This window comes from Rhinichthys klamathensis, unplaced genomic scaffold (genome assembly GCF_029890125.1).
Source record: "Rhinichthys klamathensis goyatoka isolate OS25496 unplaced genomic scaffold, OSU_Roscu_1.1 h1tg000068l_1, whole genome shotgun sequence".
In the NCBI taxonomy this organism is placed as follows: domain Eukaryota; kingdom Metazoa; phylum Chordata; class Actinopteri; order Cypriniformes; family Leuciscidae; genus Rhinichthys; species Rhinichthys klamathensis.
In genome coordinates, this window is record NW_026606611.1 from 4,350,575 (window position 1) to 4,370,300 (window position 19,726).

Here is a 19,726-nt window from a genome sequence, read left to right on the forward strand (position 1 = left end):
ATGAAAAGACTCACCACGAAAGGATTACACTTGGCCTAACATCCTTAAATGCCATTCATGCAAAAACATTTTGACAGCAAAAAACAAATTCCACAAGGATTTGGTTTCTACTCCTCTCCATTGTCACTCCCAGGTTTTTAAACACTCTTTCACTGCCCTGTAGTCGAGCCTCTGGAGAGCAGTAGAAGTGGCGGTTGACAGCAAAACTAGAGCAAAGAAGTGTTTCAACAAATTAACTTAATTATATTAATACAATATGTGCAGCCTGAATGGTAAGTATCTTGTCCTTTTTACTTTTCTAAACCAAGTGGTTCCACCAAAATATCATATTTTCTGCAGTTATTGTTATTAATGTAAACTAGGCCTACATTAATATGAAAACTTATGTATACAGTGTAAAAAATCTTTCATTGTAAAGAGCAGCTACTTTTCTAAACGTTTTTTCAATGGAGATAATCCAATTAGTGCTGTTCCAAACCACAGAGTCGGCTTGCTGTCTTACTGCCTACAGCTACTATAGAGCTGCACGGTTAATCAAGATCGCGATCTCAATTCAAACAACCACGCAATCTCATTTCTAAATAACAACGATTAGCCTGTGTCTATTAAATCTTTGACAAAATCACAGTGAAACATTCAAATCTGCATTTGCAGATATAGCAGTTATCATCATGTAGGGATAGTTCAATGAAACAGCTTCTCAAACAATCTTCTCAAACAATCTTTTGAACCACACAGTAGGCGTATCACTATTTATTTGTTACAAATATTCATATTATCACAGAAAGTGCTATGATAAAAGTTCAAAGCAATCAAATAATAGAGTAAATCATCTTTTGAAAGTGCTTCAAATAACGATTGTGTCAATTACATTGTTACACCAGGTGACGACAAGTGACTGTTAAAAAATTGATTTGTCATTGATTCCTTTATTTAAGAGATTCGTTAAAAAACGCTGATTAATCCAGTAATGAAACAAGCGAAGTGCTAAATTCGGTACCCCATACTAACACACTATCACTGTTTTTTCCATAGAAAGATGTGGAAAATAGAAAGCGTATACTATTATGTGGTTCCGAATTCAGCTAAATATTTATGACTGAGTCAGTCATTGAATCATTCATTCAGACGTTGTTGTTTTTTTCTCCCCCCATTCAGATTAATTAAACATTTTAAATAGACTGCAGAAATTAACATTTTGTCAGAACCTGTTGTTTTTGTTTAGTTGTCTGTTGAGAACCGTGGGAGAATCTCTTGTTGAAACTCTAACAGCTCCCTTCTAAGGCAGCATTTTAGCCATCATTTGACCTCATAATTAGTCACTTGGACACTCACATAGGCAGCAACTCATACAAATTAATTACAATAGACCAGTTTACATTTCTATCACCTCATTTGGCATCTTGGATTTCTCTTCACTGAGCACATCACATTGCATTATGGGATTGCTTTTATCATGAAGGATACGTGTGATGCAACATTGTTTAGATGGAAAAGAGTTTCTGTCACGAAAATGAGAAAGTTTTGGAGCAGAGTTACTGTGTTTATAGAAATAAATGTGATTTATCACTGGTTTGACAGGTAGTACAACACCCAGAATTTATGTGATCAGCCATGCGTCTCCTCAGTCACCTGGACTTACATCAAAGCTATATAAATACTTGATCCAATGTGCAAAAATACACATCTTTGGTAAAGAGACAGAGATGAGACCGTTAAATCAAGATTTATTGACCATTCGGCTGAGTTTATTTTTATTTGTGTTTTCATTTGGCCAATTTCAATCAAATCCAGACTTTTCTTCTCAAAATTAAGTTGAATCCTAACTCAACACTCAAAAGGTGATTATGTGATTATATTATGTGTGGTTATGTTACATGTGATTATGGCTTAGTGGTGAAGAGCAGGAGTTCCTCAAACTACGGTTGGAGCAGGACATGGCATCGGTAAGAAGATGCAGGGTGTCACAAGAGACTGGAGACTAACAATCAGCAGCTGTGACACACACAAAACTTCAATGAACCAGAGATGTAAGCGTGACTAAAAATACCGAGAGGAAAATAGAACTATTTATAACTTAGCCGTGAGAGAAAGGAGTGAATTACTGCAACAATGAGCCACTAGACACACACACATGCACTTGGACCTTGAAGCGACTAGGGTACAAAAATTGGTACCAGCTGTCTAGCCTGCAAATATGTTGCTGTGGAAAGGCAAAAGTGTCCAAATGTGAGGAATTAATCATTTACTCATAAAATCTGGCCACTTAAGAAACCTCAGGCACTCCATGTATTTGCTTCCATTTATGTGTGGTGGTTCTGGCTCTTCTCTTTCTGCATCCACTTTGCAGTCCAGTTTTGCATGGGAATGCTGAGCAGAGGTGGAGACGTGAGAGCTGTACCACTTACATTCCAGGTGGTTTAGCAGCAAGTGACACGAGCTGCAACCAGAGGATGACGTCTTTTGTGCAATTGAGTTCACTTAACAAAATCTTGTTTTGTAGGATGTTCTGGTCAGTTATTAAAGGTTAGTTCACCCAAAAATTAAAATTCTGTCTTTGATTAATTACTCACCCTCATGTCGTTCCAAACCCGTAAGACTTTCGTTGATCTTTTGAACACAAATGAAGATCTTTTTAATGAAATCTGAGAGTTTTCTGTCCCTCCATTAGAAAGGTAGAAAAGACATAATTAAAGTAATCCATGTGACTCCAGTGATTTAACCTCAATTGAAGCAACGAAGGTGCTTTGCTTTGGCAAAAAACATCATTTTCCACTTTATTTACAAACTTTTAATCTTTGATACGCATTCAAGCAACAACGTCTGCTCCTGCGTCAACACAACACGCATGCTTCGTGGTGAACATGCATTCGAGATTGTAAATACAATTTAAAATTGTGTGTTTTTGTTTTTTTGTGCAAACAAAGCACTCGTGCTGCTTCATAAAATTGAGGCTAAACCACTGGAGTCACATGGATTATTTTAATTACGTCTTTTTTCTACCTTTCTGGGGCTTGAAAGTGGCAGTTGCGTAGCTGTCAGTGAAGGGACAGAAATCTCTATTAGATTTCATTAAAAAGATCTTCATTTGTGTTCGGAAGATGAACGAAAATCTTACAGGTTCGGAATGACATGAGGGTGAGTAATTAATGACATAATTTTCATTTATGGGTGAAATATCCCTTTAAACTGCATGCAAATGATCTTTTAATCCCACCAAATAATGGTGATGGATAATACAAACCATTAATAATTGTGGAAACATTAGCAAGAAAGTATGGTTTATACTACATGTACTATACATTTCAGAAAAAGTATGGTTAACACTGTTCATTTTTGTAAAGTACCAGGCATATGGATGAGAGTTCTGTAAAAACATAAGGCTGACCTAAAAAAAAGCATACAATGTGCACATTTTCCAGTGTCATTCTGTTCAATTACAGCAAGACTTATTACAACCTAAGTTTGAATTCAAAGACAACGTTTAAAGTGTCACTAAGTAAAGTACTCGACTGAATGCCTTTCTTTATAGTCTGAATTGTAACGACTCACAGTGACTCAATGAATTCCTGTCCCAAGAGTCAAACTCTACAAATGAGTCAGAAATGATAAAATGAGAGATTGTCTCCTGAGTAATATGCAGAGTTGACCAATGCCTTTCATTTCACAGCCTCTGGGTTGGCTGACTTTTCATATCAAAATACTTCACTCATTGAGATGGCATGAATAAGTGCTGAAGGCTAATTTTACATGAATGACGATACAGTATATCATAAGTCATTCTGAGTTGGCCTAATTGGACCAGAGATGAGTAGCTACATTTGGTGAACTGATGCCTCGGTATGTAAGAACCTGGCGGCCAGTGCACTTAAATCAAGTGACTTACTCCCAAACATTCCTGGAAAAGCAGGCCTAACTTCGAAGAAGAACGTGTCACACGTCTCTATTTAACAGTGAAGGGTGACATGATCTCAACGCTAACTCTGGTGACTCAGTGCTTTAACTCTCTCATATACACACACATACAAACACAACACAGCATCTGTGCGCCTTTGATTTATGGGTCTAGAGCCTCTCTGCAGCCTGAGAGGACTCTGTTGACATGACTGTTTCATAAGTCAATAAAATATCATTCAGAATCACTGGGCTCTTGTATAACTTGAAAAGCCACATCTGTGGACCGTTGATCTCTCATATGAGACCGTGGGGAATAGGTTCAAATACTACAGGCTGCACAGACACCCAAAACTTACATCTGAGAAATCTGCCCTTTCTAATTAAACCATCTGTTACTCAAATACAGCTGAGGTTTGAAAGCAGCCCAGCAAAAAAAATAAACGTCTGGGTCTAGTGTTCGGAGAAGGAAAATGACACACAATACCAGTATGTCATTGTAGTACTCTTGTAAATAGCCACTGATGTTGATCATTTTCAACTGCACTGATTTGATCAAAAAAAAAAAATCATTGTGCAGCACAATATGCATTAAGTCTATTTAGGCAATATCAATAAAAATGCATATATTACCGTTCAAAGGTTTGGTGTAAAAGAAGTCTCTTGCATATACTTCTATACTTTTATTTGCAGAATTTTCAGCATCATTACTCCAGTCTAAAGATTCACATGATGCTTATTTGCTGCTCAAGAAACATTTCTTATTATTAATGTTGAAAGCAGTTGTGCTTAAATATTTTGGTGGAAACTGATTAATTTTTTTCAGAATCCTTCGGTGAATAGAAAGTACAAAAGAACAGCATTTATTTGAAATATAAATACATGTAAAAGTCTTTACTGTCACTTTGCTAATCAACCTAATGCATCTTCAGCTTTCCAGGAATCACACTTTGTTTGGCTACTTTAGTTATGTAAATAATATGATTGAAATCTGGTGCCTTATAAATCTTGTTTTACTGCTTTCCAGCAAAACAGAAAAGTAATTAGTTAGTTCCGAGAACTGCCCTGATAAGCATTACTTTGCAACAGCACTCAAAAACTACATAGCAGCTAGATAAAAAAAAAAAAAAACACCCCAATTAAACAAGTATGCAGGTATGCAGCACTTAGCATGGTGACATCATATTTCCTCCAGCCAAAATACAGAACATGGAAACTTGTCCTACTGAGAACCCTTCAGGAACAATGCATGAATGCACGAGCTCAATCTGTGCTCAATCTGAACTTTAAAGGCGTTCGTTAAGCCTTCAATTTCTTCCAGAATCAGTCAGCATGGATACTGTGTCACTCACCATAAGCTTTTGATAGTCAAGTCACATTGTTTGGACTAAATGCCACCAAGACTCACTTGAGTGTTGCGTGCTGATTTTGAAGGTAACCTGTCATTCATGTTGTAAGGAGATCATTTGTTGCAGCTCTTGTAAGTGAATGAAACAATGGAAAATCATCCAAGCTACAAAGGGAAGAGAGGAAAAACAGTGACAGTAAAATGAGAAGCAAGTCAGAAGACAATCTTGGTCAAAGCTGAGGTCTGTTCACTATCACACTCAACGCCATCACAGCCCCTTCATTTTACACACCACCAGCGTCGGTCAGATGCTTTTGCCCACACCACCGTTCTCCAGCCAACTTGAACCCCAACAACTGTCTTCTCTGAGCCAGCTTTACAGCACCAGGAATGTAGGAGCAGCAAATAGCTGGAGGGGAAGAGATGACAGATGGCCATCCTGAAGATAATAATTACCACATATTTCTCACTGCTATGTATGTCTCTGACGTGTCCCCTTCCACAGCACAATGGACACCCACAGCAAATCAGAAAATAGAGGGAGATAGATGGATGTACACAGGAAGAGACAACAAAACAAGAAACATAATAAGTTTTTTTTTTTTTTACATAGGAATTTACTTGAGTTAAGGATGATAACTATAATGATAATGACAAAGATTTATTTAAAAAACAATACATTATAAATTGAAAATAGCAACATCCACACCACTGGTTCACAAAGCGGTCAGACAACACTTTAGGTCGGAAAGCTGGATTCGGCCAGAGTGTAACCTGATTGTACTCAGGACCCCATCTGAGACACTGTGGACTCACCGAGAGGGCATGAAGCTCACCTACTCTTCTGGTTGACGTTATAGCCAAGAGAAAAGCAGTCTTCATCGAAAGACTCTTAATATCAGCTTGTTCAAGTGGTTCATAAGGCGGTAAACGCAGGCTGTTAAGCACCATCTGAAGATCCCACTGGGTATGCATTGTCCGTGCCGGTGGATTAAGACGTACTGTTCCCTTAAGGAAGGCCACCACCAATTTTTCCGCACCAATCGATTCTGGGGACTGCCCAGTGTCCAATAAATGTTGTAAGAATTCCAACACTGAACTGATGGAACAAGTGACTGGGTTAACAGACCGATCTGTTCACCATGAAACAAAGATCTTCCATTTCCTGCCATAAGTGCGACATGTTGATGGGGCTCTTGCATTCATGACAGTGTTCCTCAAATCTGAGGAGCACTGTGAGAGCTCCTGCTCAACCCCAGGGGCCATACACATAGACTCAATTTGCCTGGTGAGGGGTGCCAAAGCTCCCCGTTCATTTGTGACAGTAGGTCCTTCCGAACTGGCAATAGTTGTGGTGGACCGGTCATAAGGGCCAACAGCAGACTGAACCACGGTCTCGCTGGCCAGCAGGGTGCCACTAGAATAAGCCTGTGTCGTCTCACCTGCACACGCCTCAGCACAGGCCAGAGAAGTGGAATTGGAGGGAAAGCATAGAGGAGGAGGTCTGGCCAGTCATGGGCCAGGGCATCCTGGCCTAGTGATCCCTGCTCCTCCTGCTCCGCAAACCACAGCGGACAATGTGTTGTCTTTCTGCTGGCAAAGAGGTTGACTGCTGCGGTCCCATAAAGTCCCCAAACTGACTGAACTACCGCCTTGTGCAGACACCAGTCCCCTGGCTTCGGACCCGATCGAGAGAGTGAGTCTGCCACACCGTTGCAGTGACCGGGAATGTGTGCCACTCTGATCGACAGGAAGTGCTGGTTCTCCCACAACAGCAGCACTCGTGAAAGTCGAAGGCAAGGTAGAGACCTCGTGCCCCCTTGGTGATTGATTAAAAACACCACTGTGGTGTTGTCGGTCCGCACCAGGATGTGCTTCCCCGATAACTCCTGTCTGAAGTGTCTTAGGGTGAAAAGCACTGCCCACAGCTCTAGGATGTTGATGTGAAATGTCGTCTGCTGCAAGGTCCAACTCCCCTGCACGCCCTGGTGTTGCCACAGCCCTCCCCATCCGGAGAGAGAGGCATCTGTTGTCACTACTTCCCTGCGTGCTGGGTGTGGTCCCATTGGTACACCCTCTCGTAGAAATTGTTCCTGTCTCCAAAGCCTCAGGGAGACAGAGCACCTGGTTGTCACCAAAACAAGGGTATGTCGGTTGTGAACTGCCGACAACCGTCTGGCTATCAATCAACGCTGAAAAGGATGAAGGTGTAAAAGTCCTAACTGAATGGCCTATGAGGCTGCCGTGAGAAGGCCCGCTAGCCGTTAGAAGTGGAGATAAGGTAGCTTGTGCCGAACCTGGAACCTCGCTATGGCTCCTAGTATAGCCTGCCTCCTGCATACTGTGAGGGTAGCCCTCATTATTCTGGAGTCCAGATGCAATCCCAGAAAACATATTGACTGGCATGGAGTAAGGCAGCTTTTCTCTACGTTTACCCTCAGTTCTAAAGCAGTAACATGCTCCAGTAGGCGCTGTGTGTTGTTGGCTACTTGCTGAGGTGATCTGGCACAAAGTAGCCAATCGTCCAGGTAAGGGAGAATCAACATGCCCTCCCGTTGTAGAGGTTCTAGTGCCACTTGCATACACCGTGTGAATACATGGGGAGAGAGGGATAGGCCAAATGGTAGGACTCGATATTGGTATGTCCTGCCCTGGAATGTGAACCGAAGAAATCTTCTGTGATGAGGTGCAATGGGGATATGGAAGTATGCATCCTTAAGATCCACAGAGGTAAACCACATGCCGGGTTCGACTGCTTGTAGGACATCCCTGACACGCAGCATGCAGAAAGGAAGGTGTTTGAGACTCCTGTTCAAGCGTCTGAGGTCCAAAATTGGCCCGATAAGTCGCCGCTCCCGTTTTCATTTAGGGGTGAAGGGGGGGGCACGATAAGTCGCCGCAGGGCGAACAGGTGGTCTAAGAGCACGGGATGCCTCCCTTCTCGAGTCATACCCAGGTCGAGTAGCCTTCTGTACAAGCCTGTAAGACTGTCCCAGCCTGTGTTGGAGTGGATTTGCATGACAAACAGGCATTTGATGTGAGGATCGTCCATAATTCACACTGCGCTCAAAGTGCTGGGACCGAGACTCCACTGCATGAACTCTGCGCGCAAGAGCTTCTTGAGCGGCTGAACCAAAAATCTGCCCAGGTACCAGTGGTAGTTGACGAAGATTGCTACGGCAAGCCTCCGGAAGTCTAGACTGTGCTAGCCAAACCTGCCGCCTACCCTGTGTAGTAAGCCCAAGAGCCTTCCCGCTAGAGAAAGCGATTGAACCCAAGGCTTGTGAGGAAGCCTCAAGGAACTCTGATGTGGTATTATCTGGTGGGTTAGTACTCAAAGCAGAATGAAGTGCTAACAGAAGATGAGCCATGGAGTTCCCCTCTCGACTCAAGCCTGAGACAGTATTATAAATCTTAACCAACAGATCATCTGTGCATCTACACTCTGGGTTGGGACAGCGAAGATTGTGTCTAAGAGCCTCTTCTGGTGACACTACCAGTGAAGAAATGCATGGCTCAACTGGAGGCATGTTACCAAGGCATGTTTTCGTCGGCTTCAGCCATTGCCGCTAGTCTACGAGCCACACGATCAGGTCTGGATAAAGGAGCTGACGGAAATGCAGAAGAAACGACATCTGTGAAGTCAGGACAACTTGGCATTAGGAAATTATCTTGCTGGGAAACTGAGTGACGCAAGACTGGCCTGGTAGTGGAAGAGGTGAATCCAAATTTCGCTTAGCGAGCGCCATCTTGAGTGTGTCCTGCAGAGAGAAAACCACTGAAGAAGGCGCATCCTGAAGGCCTGAACCATCGTCGCTATGGGGACATGGAACTGGGAATGTGAGGGTATCGTCTCCTCCATGGGCGTATAATAATCCCATTCCTCCCGGTCTAAGGATTCAGAGGCCGCAATAGATAAAGTGTCTGGTTCTCTCCTGGAAAACCTGGATGCCACCTCACACCTGGGCAAGGGAGGAGCTAAAACACCCACCCCTGTCCCCTCACTCACATTCTGACGAGTAGGGGGTGCAGATAATAAGACTTTAATACCCTGAACTGCGTTCACAAGCTCAGCTACTTGCTGGGTCAATGTACTTGACTCCGAGGAGGTTCGCATCCTCTTTGAAGGCCTTCCAGTCCCACTGGCCACACGCTTGCTACTCACATGCGACGCTACCCCAGCTGATGGAGCAGAATTCTTAATCTCAGGATCTAATTCAGCCAGTCGATGTTGTCTCATCTCCAAGGACATCAAACCACATTCAGGACATGGGTCTACTAAAGCCTCTCGGAGGTGATCAATGCCTAGGCATGTGGGACATTGAATATGAGCATCCATGAGATCCATTGGACCGGAGCAGAGGGAGCATGAAGCTCCCATAACTTCCAGACCAGTAGTTGAAAAAAGCCCTGGTCAACCAATGGGGTTATAAAAAAAGGCGTTACAGTTGCCACGATAAGCCTTATCAATGTATCACTCTGGTTAACCAATGAGCATAACATAAAGTAGTAATAACAATAAACAATACTACACGCAGTCTGACAGAACCCTGGTTAACCACTGAGTTCACGTGAGTACTCACCTCAACACTGCTAGTAGCGATCGGTTCCAAACAAACCCTGGACAACCAGTGGGTATATGGTCCGATGCATGTCGATAATGCTATTAACTATAATCCAAAATATTTCTCCCGAGACACAGCTGTAGCGGGGAGCAGTTGCTCACCAAAAACGCTGTGCACGCTCAAGCGAGATCTCTTCGCGAGAATGACAAAGAGAACGACCGTGAAATGAACGGAGCAGATATACCTTCCGACACATCATCGATCAGGGTCACATGTGACAAATCAATGCGAGATTCTCGATATGGTTCGCGAGACGCGACTCCTTCCACTATGTTTGACCGTCTCTGGCGGTCTGTAACAGTAAAATAGAACAAACCCAGCTCATGACAAATTCTTATTGATATGATAGAAAATCTCATCACTTGACAATGAAATTGCATTTCCCCCAAAAATATGTATTGTATAAAAGTACAAAAAGAATCAATAAATTGTTACAACCAAAAATGTTAAGAGCAATTGAAAGCATTAAATGCTTTGCAATGTCCATTGCTAAATGAATCCTGACATAGCTTGAATAAGCGTTTCACAAGGCCATGTCATTGTGAGAATGAATGTGTAGTCCAGTGATCCACTCGTGGCAGGTTAACCCTTGTGTTCTGTTCGATTTCTGTGTACACCCCTTATGGACCGGGTCAAATTGACCCTAATTGGATTCAATACAATTCCTCAAAAATCACACTATGAAAAACAACAAAGATTTAGATACAAACTGTAAACTTTTAATATCAACATTTGTCAAACATTACAAAAACATTATATCTGAAAATATGATTTATGAAAATATTTTTAAAACATTTTTTAAAACAGTTTTGTTTTGACAAAATTGGAAAATAAACAGTATACTGATTTTTTTTGCATATCTTTTTTTTAACTTTTTTATTTATTTTATTTTTACATTTTATGCTTTGAACATCGTAACTGAACAAAAAAAAATTGCTGTATAATGAAATTTTTTCATTTTCCTAAGTTAACTTTCCCTAGTTTCCTAAGACCTATTTTCCTAGTTTCATTATTCACTCACTGGGAAGTGAGAAACCAAACATAACAAAAACATACATCAAATAAATGTTTTTTATTTATTTTTTGTCTCTGTGAAGCTGCCTTTGAAAATCCTACATAAAAGTTTTGGTTAAAAGCTAGGTATTTTAGATATTTTAAATATTGAAATGAGAGCTTATTTTACTATCTGTGTCTGACAAAGATTTTCATCTGTAATTTGCAAATAATTCTGAACACTGTAATTTTAGCTTTTTCAAGTGTGTTTGGTTAGGGTTAGAGCACTTTTAGATGCACTTGCACGTTAGAACTGGAGTTGAAGTGCCCTGACATACAGAAAATAAATGTTTTTATTTTGTGTCTGTACAGTTGCTTTTGAATGGCTGTCTATGAGGGTCAAATTGACCCGCGAACATCACGAACGTAACAGTAATTTTGTTTGTATATGTCAAAACACATCAGCATGTTGAAACTTTGCATGCATGTTCATCATGATAAATGAGAAAAAGTCACAAAATATCAAGAAAAAAAACAAAGGTTAACCAGTATTTCCAACAACTTGAAAATCGAAACGGGTCAAATTGACCCGCAACATAACACAAGGGTTAAGACCTCCAATGTAAGCTTTCCCCAGGAAGCGATGATAGATGGTGAACTTTCACCTCTAGGTCAGGAAGCTAAGTGACTCTGGCATGTCAGTACTTGCTCTGCTTGATTCATGTAGTATCTGATATCAGAGTTGTCCTTCATCAAGCCTTCTCTTTTAGAAAGATGTGTCATGTTCATAGTAGTGGGACAATTGTTAGTAACTACTGTAAAAGAGTCTGTCTTGATTTTTCATTATAACTGCTATAAATAAACCACATAGAAGATTCCACACATGGACAACTTTTGCTCCAACTGGCATATTCTGTGATCAGTGAAGACTGGACATGGCTGTACGATGAGGGGGGAAGGGGGAAGAAGACAGAAGTGTTAGAAGCATCTTGGAAGCCATAATTATGACGTAGCTTTTGGAATTCCTCTGGAGGCTCGCCTCTCTGGGATCTTTATACCTGTCACAAAGTCCAAGCTTTCTGCCTTCGGAACAATTCAAAATGTGCCAACAGACAAAGGGAGAAAAGAAAAACAAAGGTTCGGGAGATCAAGATTATAGAGTCAGTTTCCTCAAGCCTCTGTAAACGGTATCACCACCATTGAAGTAAAGATGCCATAGTTTTTATAGAGCTGTTATATTATTAGGGTGTCTTGCGATGCATTTCTGAAACAGGTTGGAAATGAATGACCTATCATTACAGAACCAGTCTGAACCCTTATCAGGACATTTCATCGGTCACAAATTGGTACATTTTATACATTCCCGTCCATTATGAAATATGAAAAGTCTGTGTGGAAAACATTTTTGAAAACCTTCGAGTCTGAAAGCTGATGTGAAATGTAATGATTGTGCCAGCATACAATAGGAGAGAAGCAGAAGTCAAGTCAAGTCAAGTCACCTTTATTTATATAGCGCTTTTTACAATACAGATTGTATCAAAGCAGCTTCACAGTGATAACATGAAAATAATACAACAAAGTTTGTTTCTAGAAGAAAATTGCATCAACGTCCACCTTAAGTAAGGCAGATCAATAATATTGTTGAATATTAAATGTCCCCAACTAAGCAAGCCAAAAGCCAAGGCAACAGTGGCAAGGAACCAAAACTCCATCAGGTGACAGAATGGAGAAAAAAACCTTGGGAGAAACCAGACTCGGGGGGGCAGTTCTCCTCTGGCCAACGAAGGAACAGTGTATGATTCGGGCAGCATTACAAGTCAGATTAGATCGGAACATTTAGAGTATTTATCCATTTCCATCTGGTTGGAAGTCGAAGTAATATGCACTTTTCACACAGTATTTTTTCAAGCTTTTGTATAATAATAGGACTTTATTAAATCTAAATGTGTTAAATATGTGATACATTTCATTGGAAACATCAGCGGCACAGTGGAATTGGCTTAAAATAAGTCATGATTTACTATTTCACAGAATTTATTGCTAAACTTCAATAGGCAATGTTTCAGTAGTTTTCTTTGGTTGCAGGCCTGCTTTTACACAATATTCAAATGATAAAGCCAGGCAAATGAAAAACGATTTTTTTTAACAAGGAGGCAAACAAGGGTATGTTTGTTCTGAGAGTGAGGAAAAAAATCTTAAAGTCAGATTTTGAATTTATGGGCTGGAATTACAAAATGTTATATCACAGAGACAAAAATAGACCTAAACAGATACAGATACTGTATATCACTTACCGTGATTAGAATGAAATTTTAAGATGAATATTTTAATCTTTATTTGCCTGTCTATATGGTCAAAGTATACAACTGACGATGTACTTTCACATACATGTCCTATTGTCTGTTGCTACTTACAGTTAAAGGGAAAATTTTTCCAAAAATGAAAATTCTGTCATACTCACCCTCATACTGTTCCAAACTTGCATGACTTTCTTTCTTCTTTGGAAGATAAAAAAAAGATATTTTGAACAATATTCATATACCATTTTGGTTACCATTAATCTCTGTTGTATGTACAAAAAAACACTCAGACATTTCTTAGCTCTTTTCCCACCAAGTTTTTCCCGCAATCTATGTTTTCACTGTTATATGGGTGCTGTTACTGAAATAGTTCAGCATCTCCGGATCCAAAAACAAGCAAAGAAGAAGATCTGCATAAACTAGAAGGCACAAATAAAAGTTGCTTACGCACAAGTAAAGCTACCGTGATCACCAAACATTCAACAGCATGTAAATCAAAACTGTCTAATGTTACAGAGAAAAATGTTGAACCCACAAAGAGGTATGTGCAAGCTTTGGGGGTGTTGATGGAAATCGATTTACTAAATCGATGTTTTGATCTACGAAATCTTTGTCAAAAACACGATTTTCTCATCTTGAAAATATCTTCTTTTGTGTTCCACAGAAGAAAGAAAGTCATACAGATTTGGAACATCATGAGGGTGAGTAAATGATGACAGAATTTTAATTTCTGGGTGACCTATACCTTTAATTTCCGGTCTTTTTATCAGAAAAATAATTTATTTATCCTTTTATTGTTAACATTTTCCCATCTTTATCTAACAGTAAACTACCTGCTGGTGAGGTAGGTACAACTAAGCCATTGTTTACTCAAAGTGTGCTATTAGATAAGTGTGCATAAACCCTCCGAACAGAGATGGCAGATCAATCATTGATGTTTACAGAAGAATTGTGAGAGGGGGAAGGTATGGGTGAGAGTGCTGCTGCTCAACAAAAGGCCTGTAAGCTGATTGAGCCCCCCGTTAAGCCTCCTCCCCAAGGATCCAGGCGGGAAGTCGAGTAAAGTTGGTGTCCGCTGCTGCCCTTCCTCTGCCTCAGGCAGGGTCATAAAGACCCCCTCCTTCAGGCTTCATGCGATCGCATGCTCCCAATCACATAGGCAATGGCTGCAGATGAGGCATTCATGTGTCTGCTTACACACTCAAATGAGCAAATGCATGACCCACACCATTGCCAGTACAGTGAAGGAAATTGTAGGGTGCAAGTATTTCTTCAAACCACCTCTGGAATGATCTCTTTAGTGTTTTATGAAACTGCAAATCAATCATAATATCTCTCGAAAATAGTTTTAACATGTTAATATGACAATGTTAATGTATTTGGGATTGACAGACTAATCTGTTATGCATGCTGCTGCAGAGCAATATGGATTTCTACCACCAACAGCCACGCTTCTGTGAGCAATAATGCTGCTGCATGAATAGGCATACATAAATCCCGTAGCTGTCATGCTGAACTGACAACAGGAAGCAATCGCGAGTTAAACAGTTTATTTAAAGCACACACACAAAGTCCAGGACACAGTAAGCCAGTTGGTGAAAGGTGACGCAGGGACTTCGATGGTCAAATCCGGTGAAGTGAAGACAGACGGTGAGACGACCCAAATCCACACGGAAGACGACGAACAGGAACACCAGGCAGGAACAGGAACACCAGGCAGGAACACGAACCAGAAGACAAGGAAACATCAAACAACGATCTGACAAAGATGAGAGAACAGCGGTGAGTTTATGAAGCGTGGTGAGATGAACTACAGCTGGTGATGTAATGATTAAGTAATGACATACAGACACGCCCCTTGCACACGTGCACTCATACAACAACATAAACACAAGACTAGAAGGAACCAGCGAATACGTCTACCGTGACAGTAGCAGACCAAGGCAGGTGGAGCTGGAGGAGTTGGAGGGTTTCAGACGAACTTTGATAGCGCACTGAACCAGGCTATTTTAAATGTTGAGCAAGCAATCTCCATTGGCTGTAGGATCTGCAGAGGCCAATCAGCTTGTGCTGTGTATAAATGATGTGATGACTGAACTAGATATTTGTATCTTTGTTATCCACCTTATTTGTAACATAAGAGTGGACACAGCCATTTGTAACTTGAATGTGCGAGGTTTCCTGTGTCATCTGCTTTTCTGAAAAAAGAAGTCAGAATTGTGGCTATCACGCAATTCTGACTTTATAACTCACAATTGCGAGTTTACATCTCAGAATTGCGAGTTATAAAGTCAGAATTGTGAGATAAACGCGCAATTGCCAGAAAAAAGGTCAGATTTTACGTTTGATAAACCAATCCGAACGTGAATAGAGTTCCATGGCTGAATTATTCGTTTATGTACCTATACATTATAAAAAAAATCAGTGTAGAAACAATTTTCAGTCAGAAAATGAATGCTTTCTAATCCTAGTAAAGAAAACAGAAACACATCAGGTACATTGAATTAAACATTCAATTTTGAAATAGTCTTTTTTTTTAAGTATACTCCAATCTTGTTTTTATCTACAACTTTGAAAAAAAATCATTGTTTACAGTGTAGCGGTTAATCGAAATCGGAAGTCTCGCACTCTCAGAAAGTAGCTTACTTTCGTGTCCAAAAATAAGGTGGATAAGAAGGCTGTAGTGATTTGTAAACCATGTTTGGTAGAAAATGAAAAGAGTTTTACCATGTTAACCTGTTAAGTATTCAAACATTCATTCCTATTGGGATTCATATCTGCAGGCAAATGTGAACAAAGCTGGTCTCAAAGACAAAGAGATAGAGTGAGAAACTCTTCAGTCGTATGCTCTTTCCTGAGCAGTGCCAATTATTTCCCCATCCATTGACTGACAGCAGTGAATGTGGGTCACGAGGCACACAATCTTCTCTTGATTGACAACTAGTAAATACAGCATTGAGGAAAGGTTTTAATGATCCTCCGAGATCTCAGACCAACCACAATGTGCTATTCATCTCTAATGAGGAGTAAGTGTGTCACAGTGCGTTGGCTTGTTGTCTTTGGACCTCCACGATGATAAATTTAGCATCCTTTAGGGGCAGTGTTGTGGGATCAAATCTACAAAACCCACTGAAATCCAAGTCTTGCCTTACATAACAAAAGCCTTTCCGTAATTCATGACACTGACCCGAATCGCCCCATCTCATTTTCCAGGTTCCCATTGTTTCCGGCCGCATCGTTGTCCCACCTCCCACACCGAGAGTGTGTCCGTCCTGGAGCGTTCCAAAACGGATGACATCAACCCCTCTCCTGATCGACAGTGCAAGCGAGGTAAAGGGTCACATGGCAGCATCACTGAGTCTATTGTGCTGCAGTGGGAAAGCCACACGGACTGTAATGAGCTGGAGGGCTTGGCTGTAATCTGCCAACACTGCTGCAATATAAATCACAGCATAAAAAAAACCCTCTATAATAGCACATTGTTCGAGGCCAGTAAAAGCTGGGGTCCAAGGCACTATTTTCACGTTTGGAATGAAAGTGCATTTTTGGCGCATTGTACTGGGCTTGTAAAAAACGCTCTTTTCACGAGTCAGGTGAGTTTACGCAGCAAGAGTATGCTTTCATGTTGCAAAGACATAGTGAGTCTTTCCAGCATAGTGAGAGCTTTATAACCTGCTGATGCACACATATCTTTTTCTCCACCGTCACGGTTCCTGGAAAAAGCTCGAACATTCCTGGTCTCCTTCGCGCCGAGCACCCTTCTCTGCTTCCAACTCACTAGGCATCCTGGGCCCTCTCCATTTCACCTGGGATCATCTGAGCCCCCTGGAATGTGGGATTAATGGCCCTCTACGTTTAAGATATCCGAGATGGCACGTTCTCTTATCAGTAACACCCATTCATCATGATGTGAGTGGTCAGAAGCACGTTAGGAAGTAGATTGTAGAAATCGCTTATTAAAAAAGTCACCACCGAATTAGAAGAGGGAGCCATTTCATTTTGTAGATGTAGCACTAGTCCAAAATGACGAGGGGCCGATGGGATTAGCAAGCTAAGCAAAACAGAAATTGATGCATTTCAATATGATAGCTCACATTTTAACAGACCGTCACTGCCAAGAGGGAATTAATAAGCACTCTTGCAGCCTCATGCAATCTGTGCGCAAGGCTGGCATTTTCCAGCAACACAGTGAGCGAACGCAAGACATAAATTACAGCATGATTAAAGACCCTCCTGAGAGATGTTTATGTATTTTATGCATGGTTATGGTCAGCTTCATCCCCGTTTATGCGGATGTGATTGCCTTTAATTATTGAGAGCCATCTGATAATGCCAGATGACTGCACCTCTTCTTTTAAATTATGATGTAGACGTCACGTTGATACGGCATTAAAATAAATATAGGTTATCTTTTAGTTCGGTAATAGCACATTTCAGGCTGCCGCGGTGCGTTTGCTCTCTCTATGAGACACGCTTTTGAGCATCTCAAAAGTACAAAATATACGGGTAAACCTTGTCGGCGCTCCAGTCGTCTGTGGTGACACGCGTCATTACGAGGTTGCGGTCTGTGTGGAAGCGCTGATTGGTGGATACCGAGGGTGTGCGCGCATCATGCGCTGGCTTTCTTACAGACCCCGAATCCCTGATTCAGTCCATGCTACGAGGTAGGCATAAGCTAAACCACCGCACCAAACAGGTAAAGCACACCGAGTCTCTCCTAAATGCCATACATCCCCAATATCGCGGAGTATGGGCATGTTGTGCTGTGCACCTCTTGAAGCCACAAAATCATTCGCTCTTTCATTTAAAGCAAAGCTTAGAGAACTGAAATACCAGATTTTAATTTACTGGCGTTCTGTTGTGAATAATCTTGCCAACAGTATTTGAAGTGCTAAATAGGCTATAAAAACTAAGACAGTCTAACCATGTTTTATTCTCCTCTCACCGCGAGAGTATGTTGACCAAGTATTTGTCTGCAGCTTCAGCTGTTCATCTATTTTTCGCCTACGGGTGGCCGCACAAGAAACCGTTTCAGTATGGCAAACCGTTGAAACAAATGAATTCCTTTGATATGCTATTGTCATTAGGGGCCAGTAATTATTGTATCTATTTAGAAACTGTGTATTGCAATTGTTGGCCTGAGATCTTTAATCATAATATTTCATTTTAATTGAAATATAAAGTACCCATTCTAACTAGTCATATATGAGAAGTGAAGTAACTAGTGAGAGAAGAAATAGTAACGTGTGTCTCATAATCATTTGCTGGTTTATTATTGCTTATATATATATATATATATATATATATATATATATATATATATATATATATATATATATATATATATATAAGCAATAATAAATTATATATATATATAAGCAATAATATATATATATATATATATATATATATATATATATCAATTGATCAGTAAATCAATATATGTATAGTATATATCACTGTAAAAAAGTTGCACCCTTAAATTTTTAAGTACAATCAACTTAGATGTTTAAGTCATTTCAACTTAAATTACATTAAACTGACTAAAAAATTTGTTGAATCTTGTATTACTTGTAAAAAAGTTTAAAGTTGCTTAACTTGTTTTAATGAGTTAAAGCAATGTAAAAAGATGTCACAACTTATTGATCATATAAATATAAACAATCTCAACACACCATAACATAACATAAAAAAGGAAACCAGCATGACATAAAAAGCATTTTGCAATGGTAGGTAGGCCTATCTAATAAATAGTTAATAGTGAAATTTAAATAGATAGGCTAGATACTATTGGAATAAGTAACTCTAATTAAAACACAAGTATTAGTAACATAAAATTGCCATATTCACAGTTTCTCAGTAGTCCCACATCCACGAGGATGGCCTGCATCTGATTTGAGGCATGTTTCTCATTTGCAATAAATTTGCATGACTTGTTGTGGATCCCATTAGAGTATTGCCGAAAACCATAGTCACCAAAGAGTAAATCAAGATAGATGTGTTCTGTGTAATTCTCAAAATTTTATAATGAGAAGAGTAGGTGATTTATTGCTAGCGAAAACATTCATTGCATGAACTTCATTGCAATCATTATAAAATGAGGCTCAATTACAACTAAGCCTTGATTCAATTGTGTGTCTACATGCTGCTATGTGTGTGTCAGACTCTGATATGCACACGTCTATATGCCTTTTGTGTTGCTTTGTCTAAGTATGGCAGCTGTCTATGGGGGTGGTTTGAATGATGCCATCCATTAGCAAATTTGTCCCATTTTCTGTACTGTGTGGAGTTGGCACATTGTGACAACGGGACTATATTCAACTGAGTTTTCAAAAACTGCAATGTAAAAAGTCACATTATCATTATGTCCTTTTTTCATGTTCATCTGCTGGGTCACCAATATACCAGCAGTAAGAACAGAATGTGCCATTCACTGTCAATGTCCCGGGTTTGGGGAATCCGGATATCTTACTCCTTTATACATCTCCTTGATGTATATTAAGATCACTGAGCATTTTCTGCACATTGTCGTATAATGTTTACTTATTTCAAATGTTTGAATTTAT

The 19,726-nt window shown here is 40.2% G+C and overlaps 1 long non-coding RNA gene across 1 annotated transcript; it reads left to right on the forward strand.

The window, feature by feature from the left end:
- Position 1: 1 nt before the first annotated feature.
- On the forward strand, positions 2 to 17,819 carry LOC130084835 (uncharacterized). Its single transcript, XR_008807069.1, has 3 exons — positions 2 to 272; positions 13,825 to 13,861; positions 16,374 to 17,819. It is a non-coding gene; the product is annotated as an uncharacterized LOC130084835 (long non-coding RNA).
- The last annotated feature ends 1,907 nt before the right edge of the window (positions 17,820 to 19,726 follow it).